The following is a 14,319-nucleotide window of genomic DNA, read 5'->3' as shown; positions in this document are numbered from 1 at the left end:
GATTTTTAAATAGAGCAAAGTGGTGGGGAAAATTTTTTGAATACTCATTGAATGGCTTTTAGTTTAGACAATGCAAAAAAAATGGAGTTTGTTGGACAAAGTGACCTTGACAAATAACTTTTGGTTAGGTAGCATTCATTGTATAAGAAAATTAGTAAACTAGTAAACTGGCTTATTAGAATGTTATTTTAATTAAATATTTTAGTGAAAAAGCTGTTTATGGATTGGAGAAAATCTTTGAAAATCACATATCTGATGAAGGTTAATATGTAAAAGAACAATCCTTACAACCTGATAGCAGAAAAAAACAATGGGCAAAGGTCCTGAATATACATTTCTCCAAAGGAGACATAAAAAATGTCCAAAAAGTATATGGAAAGGTGCAGATCATCACTAACCATCAGGAAATGTGGACCCACTATGAAATATCACCAAAAAGTCCTTAGGATGGCTGTTCTGAAGATAAGGGAAGTATTGGTGAGGATATAAAGAAAGGGAAATGTTGGTGGGAATTTAGATCAGTTCAGGCATTTTGGAAAATGGTTTGGTAATTTCTAGAGAAATTAAATTCAGGATGACCATATGACCCAGATATCCCTCCTCTGGGTACACCCAAAGGAAATTAAATCACTACTTCTTGAAGATATTTGCACTGCCATGTTTATTGCAACATTATCATTAATAATAGCCAAGATATGGAAACAATCTAAATGTTCCATCAAAGGATGAATAGATAAAAAGAACCGTGTATGTGTGTATATACTCAGTCGTATATGCACATAAAAATACACAATGGAATATTTAGTAAGCTTTAAAAAAGGGAGATCCTGTCATTCACTACAACATGTCTGAGCCTGGTGGAAATTATGCTAAGTGAAATAGCCAGACATAGAAAGAAAAATATTACATGATTTCAGTTGCATGTGGTATCTTCTTTTATTAAGAAATTAAAATACAGAAATAGGGAAAGAGTGAGGAGAAGGGGAATGGGAGACATAGATCAAAGATACAAACTATCAGATATATAGGACTGACATTTCCAAAGGTCTAATGTATATAATGAGGACTAAGTTAGTCATTGTTTTTGGAATTTTTACCAAATGAGTAGATTTAAATTGTTCTTGCCATACACAAGAAATAGGTAACCATGTGAGATGATGGATATGTTAATTCACTTCACTATAATAACTAATTAATTAGCTATATTTTATCTTAAAACATCATGTTGTATACCTTTAATGTATGCAATAAAATTTATTTTAAAAAAACAAACAAGAATATTTTAGCTCTCTTTTTTCTCCTTACACAGGTGATTAAAGTGTACAGTGAAGATGAAACCAGCAGGGCTTTAGAGGTACCCAGTGACATAACAGCCTGAGATGTTTGCCAGCTGTTGATCCTGAAGAATCATTACATTGATGACCACAGTTGGACCCTTTTTGAACACCTGCCTCATATAAGTCTAGGTAAGGATACAGAATCATAATATTGCATCATTTTTTGTGCCCTGTAGGTCATGTGACAAAGATTTTCTTCAGATATATAAAAGTAAACAAAAAGGAATATGATCAGATCTTTTCTTTACTTTTTATTTTTCATTGTTGGTGATTAGTCAAGAATATAGCACCAAATGGAAACAAGAATAGAAATATTATAAATATAGCATTGTTCCTTGTTTAAATAATGACATATCAGAATTTTAGAACTAAAACATAGAGTTTAAATTGTATTCTTCTTCTTCTTCTTTTTTCTTTTTTTGGAAGTGGGATTGCACTATGTTGCCCAGGCTGATCTTGATTTCCTAAGCTCAAGGGATTCTCCTGCCTCAACTTCAAGAGTATAGGTTCACAGAGCCATACCAGCTCTGAGTTCAAATTGAAGGAAAGATGATTTCATAATAATCTTTGGAAACACAATTAAACTTTTTTTGAGAAGTTGACAAAGCAGAATGTTATTTGGACTATTTTTTATGTTGATGGCAGTATGGGCAATTATAAGTATCCATAGTAGTTCTCTCCGCCCGCCCCATCATCCCTCCTTTCTTTTTTGTTTTACTCTTTTTGTGGTGCTGGGGATCAAACTTAGGGCCTTGCATGCTGTCTACCAATGAGCTACACCCTCAATTCCCAATTGTCATTCTCTTTTTGGGGGGAGTGGAGGGTACTGGGGATAGAACTCAGGAGCACATAACCACTGATCCGCATACCCCAGCCCTATTTTGTATTTTTTTAGAGACAACAGCTCACTGAATCACTTAGTGCCTTGCTTTTGATGAGGCTGGCTTTTAACTCATGATCCTCCTCCCTCAGCCTCCCCAGCCAGTTGGATTATAGGCGTGTACCACTGTGCCCAGCTTGTCATTCTCTTAATAGTGTTGTGCACTGTAGATTTTACTTGAAAATTTTAAAGAACTCCTTTATATTTTGAAGATATAAAGATTAACCTTTTCAATTTTTAAAAAATTTTATTTGTTCTTTTAAATTGTACATGACAGTAGAGTCTATTTTGTCATATTTATACAAACATGGAGTATGTCTTATTCTGCTTCAGATGCTAGTCTTGTGGATGTACACAATGTTGAGTTTCACTGTGTTCTATTCATATATGTACATAGGAAAGTGTCGTCAGATTTAAACCACTTGTCTTTCCTATTTCTATCCTCTATCCCTTTACTACATTCCCCTTTGTCTAATCCACTGAACTTCTGTTTTTTAATTGGAAATGAGGTTTTGTATTATGAACTCTGGAGAGTTTTTAAAGCTTCTTTTAATAAGTTATAAAGAATTCATTACACAAGGGATACAGGATTCGACAATAGTTTTATTCCCTGTTTATTTTTAATGGCATTGATTTAAAAAAATGTTTATAGATAAGTAGATGAGAATGGAAGGAGTTTGTTATGGCAATTCCATTCAACTCTTTGAACTCTATATTAGTTTCCTGTGGTTGCCATAACAAATTATCACAAACTTTGTTGCTTAAAATAACAGAAAATTTACTTTTAGACCTCTAGAGATATGAAATCAGTAATAGTGGGTTGAAATCAAGGTGTCAGCAGGCATGTACTCTGGGGAAGATACATTCCTTGCCTTTTACAAATTCTGGAGGCTGTCAGCATTCCTTGGCTCAAGGCTGCCTTACACTAATCTCTGTCTGTGTGCCTTCTCCTCTTCTATCTGCACCAGATATAATCCCTCTTTCTTATAGGGTCCCTCCTAGATAGTCCATGAAAACCTCATTTTGAAGATCTTAAATTTGATTACATCTGCAGACTTTTTTTTCTTATTCATAAAAGATGACATTCACAGGAATTCAGATGGAGTTATTTTGGGGGTCTATTATTCAGCCTATTGCAAATTCCTTCTCATTATACATTAAAAACGTTTAGTAATACATCATCAAAGTCATTTAAATAACTTATCATTCACAGCTCAATTACTTCCTTCAATTTTTTTGAAGAATTGTGAAAGAATTTTATAACTAGTCATTAGAGTCATTCGCTTTCTCATCTGACTGCCAGTATACAAAATTGTCCCTTTGTTTGATAGGTTCCAGAGTTTACACCCCAGAGAATTATTTCCAAAGAAAGGTTCTAGTCAGATGAGAGATTTGCCATTCTCTGATAAAACAGAATTTTAAAAAATGATATTGGCAGAAGTGTGCTCTTAGGAGGATTCATATTGAAGAGACCCTTGTGAAGTGGATGTACCTCATGCTGCCTGCATTCCCTAAACCCTTAAAAAGTGTTGGTAGACTTCAGGTTTTATGACTGCTGTCCTGGGACATGTCAGAAACCCCAGGAGAGGACAGAGTGAAACCTGTGGAAGAGAAGTTAAAATAGTTCCACAGTCTCCATGGGGATTTGGAACCTGAGCACCTCTGCAGTTGACAGCTGATGAGTTGCAGCAGTGCCAGCTGATCATGACACCTGAGTGAGGATGGTTATGTACCTGCCAGCGATCCTGCATTCTGAAGCAGTCTGCAGTGGCCAGCTCAGCTCCCTGCATCCTAGGACAGAGAAAGCTCACTGTGTATTTTCCTCATTGCCCTTTCTGACTAATTTAACTTCTCTTTGTGATAATCAATCTCACAAACTATGATGCTCTCAAAAGATATCTGCCATATCCCAAATTATTTAATTTACTTATACTGACAAGAATATAGCTTTTATTTAGCATCACATATAGCCATAGTATCTCATCCTCTTTTCTTTGGAGGGGAACTTTAAAATTATTCTTTTGGTTATAATCACTACAATTTATCCCTAGCAAATAGCTTTGAAGTTCAATAACATAGATCTGCTCTGCAAATTGAGTAGCAGTTTTCACTGAGAACACTGAAAATTATTTATACTAAAGAATGAAATATACAAGTCTTTTATTGGAAAAACTTAAAATGGAACATTGCAAAATTAATTTGAGCTACATACCTAATTTAAACATATAATAATATCAATGTATTTTTCCATTACTATGTTTTCTAGAAGTTGCTGAAATAAAATCAAAGATTTGAGCATAATATCTCTTGGTTTCATCAACAATGCTTTAGACCAAACAATGAGAAGGAATTTTAGTTCTGGCATCTTCTTCTTTTTTTTGCATTCATATTATATATTTAAGCAAAACAGTTGCAAACATAAATTCTACCCAAATGCTAACATATATAATATTACACAGCCTCCAGTTCTTTGTCTAACAGTGTAATAGGAAAATAACCATTATGGAGGTGCTGTGGTTTTCCTGAACACCAAATATAAACAAATATGTTTTTGAAATTTTTTTGTTGTTATTGTTTGTGCTTTTGACAAACCTATAAATACTCTTACAATATATATTTAATCAAGTAATGGAAATAAGAAACATTTTTTTGCATTTGCATATTAAAATGAATAAAAAGAAGTAGAATGAGGTTATTTTTTCTTCCTTAAATATGATATGCAGTGACAGATATCCTTTGTCAATAGAATGACTCCTGATACCTCCCTATAAGTCTTTAATGAGTGCCCTTGATATAAAGAACCAAAGGACAAACTCTTTGCCAAAAGTTTTTTTACTAGCTAGTTAGCTCTGCATGTTATTCAGGAGACATCCTTGACCTCTTTTGGACCAAAGTGATAAGTTTTCCATTGATAAAATTTATGATGCTGGAGACCAAACCCAAGGCCTTGTGCAAAACAGAGAAGTACTCTACCTCTGGCTACATCCTCAACCCTAAAAAATATTTTCAAATACAAAAATAAATCAGTTCACTGTAAATAACTGAGAAATAAACAATAATCTTAAGAATTAAACATAATTATCCATAATTTCACAACACTGAAATAACTTCTGTTAGCATTAAAAATGTCTTTAAATAGTTTTCCTATTTTAACAAACTCTCCTTTTGTTCTCACTTTCGTAGACTGCTTTCTTTTTTGTGTATATGTGCATAAAAAAAAACCTCGAGTGTCCACCCCCCATTTTACTTTATAGATTCCATTTAATGTAGGAACATAGGAACTTCCCCAGCTTCCCTTGGCTGTCCTCCATAAACAGTTTAGCAAATATTTACAGACAGGTTTATACTGACTTTTGTATAGTTTTGTAGATCCTGGAGACAGTATGTCATGGGGAAAGAAGGATAAGAACATTAATATTTGTTATCTCTTAGGTGTGGGTAAACTCCAGGGAAGGAAGATTGGGTGAAGAACAGCAAGTGGAAGTGAGTGGGAGAGATGTGCTTTAAATAGAGGCATGGGAAGACCTCCCTGAGAAGGTGGTGCTTGAGTGCAGACCTTAAGCACACATCAAGCAGGCCAGAGGGAGATTGTTGTGGATCTAGGATATGGGAAATGGAAAGGGCCCAAAGTGGCAATGTGCTTGTATGCAGGAAGCAGCCCAGAGGCCAGTGTGCCTTGAGTAGTGTCACTAAAGTGGAATGTTATGGCATAACACAGCAGAGAGCCACCAGAGGACCAGATCCTATAGGATCTCATAGGCATGGAGTGGCCTGGATTTTATCCTGAGAGAGAAAGCAATTAGGGGTGTGTGAGCCCAGAGAGCAATATGATCTGATTTAGTTTAATATATACTTCTGAGCTGGAAATGTAGCTTCGTGACAGAACACTTGCCTAGCATGTGTGAGATTCTGGGCTGGATCCACAAAAGAGGCCAGAATTAAAATTTTGACCCTTGGAGGATAAGCAAATTTGCTTTGCTTTTACAGCAAACTGCCTGTGGCTTATGGAAATTATCCCTGCCCCTCTTTATCATTTGTGCTAGTTGTGCATGACCCATTGTACTCCATTTACATGTATTCTGCATATTTATGAAATTTAGTGATTTTGAGCTATCTTGAGACCTTATAAGAAAGAACATTTAGATTTTCAGAATAGAAGAGAGTTGAGAGTTTTTCTCTCACTCCAGTTGGTCAAAGCTCATGTTCCTAGTATTATGTGGTGGGTTTGTTTCTGTATCATTCTACATCTCTGTTACTCAGGCATACTGTAATTTAAATCTTGAATTCCAAGAACGTTTTCGCATAGCCTTTCTTTCCAAGGTGGTACTGAAGTTACTAAGATCAAACTGAGCCAATCTGGTTCACTTTAAAAAAGGCTGATAACTTATTTTATCTGAACAACACAAGAAATCATGTTGGAAATCACCTGCTCTTGAATTTGTATAACTTAGTAGAAATATTATGTTTGGAACTTTGAATGTAATAGCAACCTGTCATATCTTCTGGTCATAATTATTAATATATACTTCTGAGAATTTTTTTTTTTTGGTGCTAGTGCTCAGAACCCAGAGCCTCATGTGTGCTAAACTCACACTGTGCCATTGAATATCCCCCATTCTGATTTTTAGAATTTTAATAGGCAGAATAAATCATTGAAAGCAACTAAATACCCTGATTTTGTTCTCTGAATTTCCTAATTTGAGTGCATGTTTTACTGTGACTCTAGATGTACACAATATTTTATAGACATTGAATTTTTTGACTTCTCACTATTTGTTTATGACAAATATTCCACATCCCCAGTTCTCTCCAGTCAAAAATAGCCATTGAATTTTTAATGTCGCTGTATCAGCAAATATTTTCCCTTCTTTTATATTGTAATATACCAGATTTTGTAACTGGTGTGCTTTGCTCAAAAATCACTGGATGTCACTATAGCTCATCAGATGGAGTACTCTTTTTTTTTTTTTTTATAATCACTGTAAGAGGAACTTGGTGGGGGAGTCGACTTCAGCTTCAAGTCCTATGGAACTTAATGGGATCCATGTTTGTCATGCTCCCATATTGATTCCTAATTGAAGCCATGGTACGAAGCAGTGGCAATTAGTACATACCTCTAGCACATACCTGTAGACTCTTTGGGAAAAGGAATTAATTGCATTTTAGTATTATTGCTAGAACAGCTGAGATTTCCATTGTGGATATCATTGTGGAGTGGCTTTAATAAGCAAAATGAATGACTGGAGGCTTTTAATGAAACTGTTTTTATGTGTGCAGCCACGTCCACGTGATCTCTTTAAGACAAAAGCAATGTACAGTGCAGGGAGGGGACAGTTCACTGCTGCCTGCTTTCAAGTTGATTCTTCACATTTTTTTTCTTCTTAACAAAATAGGCAGTGTTTTCTTGTTTTCTGGGGCTGATAGGTTGCTGTGCTTTCTGTGCTGTGTATAACTTACCAACTCTCAGATTTGTGATCACCGTTATCACCAGCAAAAAAAAGTCCTGAAGCCTTTAGGACATGTGGCATATGGCTTCTGTATAGTGAACTATGTGCCCTGACCTTGCAGCTTTTAAAAGACCATAGTGTCCTGGTAGCACATGTAAGGCTGGAAATGAAAAAATTCTTAAGCAACAAGAATTTGAAGTGCTCTGCCTGCATGTACCTCCTGATTCAGCCAATTTTCCTTCTTCGGTTCTCATAGCTTCTGCTGCTTGAGTTCAGATCCTACCAGTTCTCTCCTCAGGATTCTGTTCCTGGTTCTCATGCTTCTAGTAGTATCAAGGTTATCTCTCTGAATGCAGATCTGATTCTCATGCCATATGGGGCCAAGTTCTTCTGTGGGCCTTATAGTACCTTGTAACCTGCCTGCCCCTTGAAACTGCAGCCCATGTCACATCTAGCCTCACTGTTTGTAATTCAAGAACTGCCTACAAATTTCTGATGCACTGAGGTTTCTTCTCAGTGTCCTTGCTCCTGCTGTTGTGATTCCCAGGAGTCCCTTTTCTGCCCATGTTTATCTGACTTACTGCTATGCATTTTCCATGGCTTAGTTATTTCACCTAGCCCTTTCATAAAATACCTATAAAAACAAAGTAAAAATGAAACCTTCAGTTGTTCAGGGTGAGTGACAGCTAACATAGTACCACAGTCTGAGGAAGTTCAAAAGAAAAAAGCAGTTGGGAGCCTCTTACACTCAACCTATCATAGTCACCTTTTCCATCTGAGAGCAAGTAGGGAGACACATCTACCTCCTTCACAGATATGTCTCCCCCTAGATGCACACTACAGGTGCTCTGAAGCTATTTCTTGAGATGATTAGCACATTTGCTGGAACCACTTTTTTTCATACATCCCTTGGGAAATTGCAAATACTGAAAAGCAGAGAGAGATATAGGAGGCATTAGGAGTATTGGCAATATTTTGTGTCCTGGGAGGTGCTGCTCCCACAAGTACATGCTATCTGCAGGAGTGGGAAACAAGTACTTTGGATAGGAATTAGACATTAGGCTATTCAAAGCAAATTATTTACAATATCAATTAACCAGGAAAGTGAAGCTTAATGGTATATATAATAGAATGTTATAAATTATTGTATATTCATGAGCTACAACATTATTTATCATATAGCTTTTGGTTATGTTTTTGAAGTTATTCTTTAAACACTGATGTGGGAAAATATACAATTTGTAATGATGATTAAATAAAAATATCATATAAAGTATATAATGTTTTCTAAATTTTATGAAAAATGTACACACATACCCTCTTGTAGAACCAGAGAAAAAGACAAGAGGCGGTTATTCCTGATTGATATATTTAAACATGAATTGTGACTACCACTTTTCTTTTCTCTAATAAAAATGTATTCTTTTAGTAATAAGAAAATAAGAAAAATAAGAAACAGAGACAATTTTAAAATAAAGAAATTTAAAAAGACTTAGCTAAGTTATCTTCCTGAAGCCCCAAAGTGGGCCAAATTCTATACCATTTCCTACAATGATCTTACTAATAATCATATTATTAAAATTAGATAGTAATTCCATGGGAACAAGGACTCTGCATTACATACATCTTTGAAATTCATGGTCAAAACAAATAAGTTTGTTTTGAACTAAGTTGTACTAAACTGTAAAATATTTATATCAAATAATTTAAAGAGTCAGGCGCAGTGGCACACACCTGTAATCCCAGAGGCTCAGGAGGCTAAGAAAGAGAATCGCAAATTCAAAGCCAGTCTCAGCAAAGCAACTCAGTGAGACCATGTCCCTAAATAAAATAGAAGATAGGACTGGGGATGTGACTCTGTGCTTGAGTGCCCCTGAGTTCAATCCCTGGTATCAATAATAATAATAGTAATTATTGTTATTATTTAAAGAATGGATTGCAAAAATACAGAAATGGAAGAGGCTTAGAAAGGAGGCCAAAGAAACCACATGGCATGCCCAGCTGGAAATTTACTCTGAATCCTTTAAGGATGCACTGGATAGCTTGGAATATATGGAAGCTGTTTATAGAGCTTCTGATATTTACCCACTCATCTTCAGATAACATATATGCAAACATTTTGTGGAGAATAAGGCTTTCTATGAATATAAGTGGTGACTTTGGGGTCTGAGTTAATACAAAGTGTATTTCAATTCACTGGAGAACCAACTACAGGGCTTTTATAGTCATCAAGCCAAAGTGTCACAATTTTCCTATTATCACACTTGGGGAGATGAATCTGGCAGTGGCAATTTTATGGGAGATCCTGGTGGTATTAAGTAGTATTCTTAGGTTAAAGAACCTTTTAGAAATTGAGCCCTGTTTTATTCTTTGCTTCTTCAGTTTTTATTTTGCTTGGTCAGAGGCTGTTCATTTTTATCTGAAAATAAGATTGACAAAAACGTTTGTAGTTTCTACCCAGTGCAGAGAAGTACAAGGACCATTTGTCTCCTGGAGTTTCCTGTAACAAAGATATACAAAAGAATTGTTTTCTGGGAGAATTACAGGTAAAAGCCACTTTTGTTTCTTCTCTTATCAAGTGATGAGAAGAGTAGGGACTCAGGTTTCTATTTGAGCCCCATGCTGTACTTTCAGTAGATTCAGCAAAGAAATCAAGGCAGAAGATCACAGGTGAGCACTTTCCATTCTTGGAGGATTGAGGTTTTTTTAAAAGACTTTGAAGTTAAATCAACAGTTTCAGAAAAAAACTTATCTTTATTCTTCTTTACCTTCTTTTATTTTTTAGAAATAAAGTTCCTGAAAATTAAACAGAATTACACATAATTATTATTATTTGGTACAGTTTTTTTCAATTGCCATTAGACCTCACTGATATATTTGAAACAAAACTAAAATTTAAAAACAGTATGAAGCTTTTGTTTTTGTTTTAAAGAAGCTGTTTAAACTCTTTGAAGCTTTTCTTTCCTTTCTGCCTCTATAGTTGCTATTTTTAAGTAATTTAAGGAGACTTTCTTCCTGTTTTTCTGTCTACATATATGTAATATTTGATAATTATAATTCACTTTATAATGTCTGGAAAATAATTTCAGAAAAATGTTTAAAAATAGAATTAACTAATTATTGATCAGGTAGTTAGGGGTAGGAAATATGAGGTTAGGATTTAAATGATTAAAAATGTGTATTTAAAGTTTTAATAATGTTTTGATATGGTATTTTAAGTGAACTTCATGGAGTTTTCAAAAAATAAAGTATTTAAAACAATTATGTTGAATTTGTGTGAAACTTACCTGGGGTCTTTTCTCAAATGCTAATAACTCCATGTTTGAGTTCATCTTGGTTTTGAACTTTGCAGTAAAGAGCGTCTGGTTGTAGGATTAATTTGTTTCTTTTTGGTATTTAGAAAAATACATTGTAAGTTTCTTAGTAGGATTACTTAATAGATTAAAATTTGTTTGCATTTATGATAATGCTAAAGGATGGTCAAGAGAAAGCTTATTGGCTGGTCCACCACTTTCCTTAGTTCTTGGTAATGATATTTTATAGCCAGGCCTGGGCAAGAAAAAGCTGGTGACCAGCAACTTTTCACTTTCCCTTTAAGTGTTTTCCTTTTCTGGTAAAGTAATCCACCTCATCATCTTGTACATTCCTATTGAACTTTCTGCGTATAAAGGCCTGTATTTAGATAGCTGTCTTTGTTAAATAACAAATACTATTTTTAATGTAGAATGTGATTTACTGATAATCAATTATGCCACCTGGGTTTATTGGGTTATTATAGTCTTAATACTTAATGTCATGAGATTGCTTGGGGGACAATATGTGACAATGCATCCAAATTGAGATAATAATGTGTACATTTAAAAAGAATGTTTAATGTAATGTGACTTTAAAAGCCAGATTCTGTAGCAGGAAAATTTTATTTTCAATACCAGGCTGATATATGAGGCAAAAGTCCTAATTGTGTTCAATCCTCTGTATTTTAATTTGCTTCCTCTATCTGTTATCTGAATTTTCAGTAGGATGGTACCAGAAATTTTCATTGAAGGAATGGAAAGTACATCTTTTACTTTTTTACATGTATTCTAGTTTATGACATTTTTGAAGACATTTTTTTCTTCTTAATATTATGAGAATATTTTCCTGATGTTAGTAATGGCATTAAATATTCAATGAAGTTTTCTGAAAGATTTTATTCCTTATTTTTCCTTTCTAGACTGGAATTCTGACCTTTATTTCCATGTGGTCAACAGCAACAACAACAAAAAAACCCTGGTTATTAGATTTCACTTTTTGGTGTCCATGGGCATTTTACTACTACCATTATTATTATTATTATTAGTAGTAGTAGTAGTAGTAGTAGTCGTAGTAGTAGTAGTAGTATTTTAGTTACACATCTGTTATAGCTTGATTTTTGAATCCTTTTTGTATTTACTTTTTTATCTTTTTTTTAAACTAGAGGATTATAGTTCTACATGGTAGTTGGAGATATTTTGACAAGTTGCATGGTGCATGAAATTTGATTTCAATCCCTGCTCCCTTTCCTTACACTCCTCTCTTCACTCCCCCTTTGCTCTTTCCTCTATTACACTGATCTTCATTTTGCACATTTATTTATTTATTTATTTTTGATTGGTGTTTTTAAAAAGGTGAAATTCCATGTGGTATAGTCATATTATGTGGATATAATCTGAATTTATTAAATTCATTTCATCCTTCTCCCCTTTCCCATTCCTCCTCCCTCCCTCTCAATGTTATTCTTGTACTCCACTGATCTTCCCTATGTGTTTATGACATTCGATCCCCCCATTTTTCCCCTTATTTTGCTACAGCTTCAACATATGAGTGAATATATTCAACACTGATTTTCTGAGTTTGGCATTTTTCACTTAGCATGATTTTTTTTTCATTTCTGTTCATTTACTGGGAAACCCCATGATTTTATTTTTCTTTATAGCTGAGTAAAACCCCATTGTATATATTTACCACATTTTCTTGATCCATTTGTCTATCAATAGACATCGAGGTGAATCTAGAATTTGGCTATTGTGAATAAATACAGACGTATGCTGCTTTTAGGTTTTTTTTTGATAATTCTCAACGAGGGGAATATTTGGGTCATGCAGCGGTTCCACTCCTAATATTTTGAGGTTACTGTATACTGCTTTCCAGAGAAATTATACTAATATGCATCACAACTTACAATGTATGAGTGTACATTCTCCACATCCTTGCCAGCATTTATTATTGTTTCTGTTCTTGAAAATTGTCATTCTGAATGGAGGGAGATGAAAGTGTAGTTGTATTTACCTTTTAATGCAGTCCAAATTGAAATGATTTATAATTACTTTCATGGAAGATGAAGAGTGATATAATTTGAAATGTTGCCCATTATTTTTACCTTACAATTTAAATATGTTTGTTTATTTTAAATTTATTAGCAAATAGTTTTTGAATTTGTTTCAAAATAAAAAATATTGAGGCAATGGAAACATGAAAACTGCAAAAAAACCAAGAAATTGATTTTAGCTGATACAGAAAGAATGCCTGTGATATAAATAGACACAGTGTAGGTGGCAGAGAATGTCTCTTGGTTGGGAAGCTCTAGGCAGGTAGCAGTAATTCTGTGCAGGGGAGAGAGCATCATGTGGGGTCAGATATGTTGCTACTGTTCAACCTTTGGGAAAATTGGCTATTCTAAACCTCAGTTATTATCAGTAAAATGGAAATACAGCTTGCTCATTAGATTATTGTATTAATTTCTAAGAGTGCTATAACTAATTACCACAAACTTGGTGACATAAACAATAGGGATGTTTAGTTTCACAAATCTGGAGGGTTATTTTCCTGCTGGGAATTCTAAGGGGAATCTGTTCCTTGCTCCATCCAGACTCTGGTGGCTGTTTGCATTCTTTGGCTTGAGGTCACACCTCTTGAATGTCTGCTTCTGTGATCCCATTGCATTTTCTTTTTTGTCTGTGTTTATTCTCCTCTGCCTGTGCCTTACAAGGATGCTTCTGGTTCGATTTAGGGCCCACTTGATTGATCTAGAATATTCTCCCCAATTCAAAGCCCTGAATAACATCTGCAAAAGCTTTGCCATGTAGGGTAACAATTACAGGTTCCATGAATTAGGATGTGATATCTTTAGGGCCACTATTCATCTACTTAAAGGTGTTATAAGAATCAAATATAGTAGTAAAACAGATCTCAGAGTGAGACATGCCAAAATGCAACTTTTATTTTACAAAATGGAACTAATTTTGCACTCTGATTCTTCTGCCCTTGCAGACAATTTAGTTTTCTATTGTTTGCTCACTCTCTAGACTTGTTGGGATAAATAATTTAGATTCTATCAGTGAGTTGCATACAGGTCTAAAATGTTCTGAGTTGAACATTGAGACCCACCTTCACATTTCTGACATTGTGGTGGGGCATGTAAGTCCCGAAAGAGGTACTTGTCTGATTGTTATCCAATTCTTTTTTGTTCTGGAAACTCTTGCTCCTTCCAAGATTACTGCCTGAAGCATAAAGACCCTTTTATTCATGGCCTTTTCTTAGTTCTCTGTGTTCCCTCCACTCTGGGGCATTTGAGATGTCCATGCTTTTTGATTAGAGTTAACATTGACTCAGCAATTGCTTCTCGCTGTGCTAGATG

The 14,319-nt window shown here is 34.7% G+C and overlaps 1 pseudogene; it reads left to right on the top strand.

The window, feature by feature from the left end:
* Positions 1 to 14,319, top strand: part of LOC144252089 (growth factor receptor-bound protein 14-like) — a 29,216-nt pseudogene that overhangs the window by 796 nt on the left and 14,101 nt on the right.

Source organism: Urocitellus parryii, unplaced genomic scaffold (assembly GCF_045843805.1).
Source record: "Urocitellus parryii isolate mUroPar1 unplaced genomic scaffold, mUroPar1.hap1 Scaffold_37, whole genome shotgun sequence".
NCBI classification, from domain to species: Eukaryota; Metazoa; Chordata; class Mammalia; order Rodentia; family Sciuridae; genus Urocitellus; species Urocitellus parryii.
The sequence above is the reverse complement of the archived record's forward strand: the minus strand, read 5'-3'. Positions and strand labels throughout refer to the sequence as shown.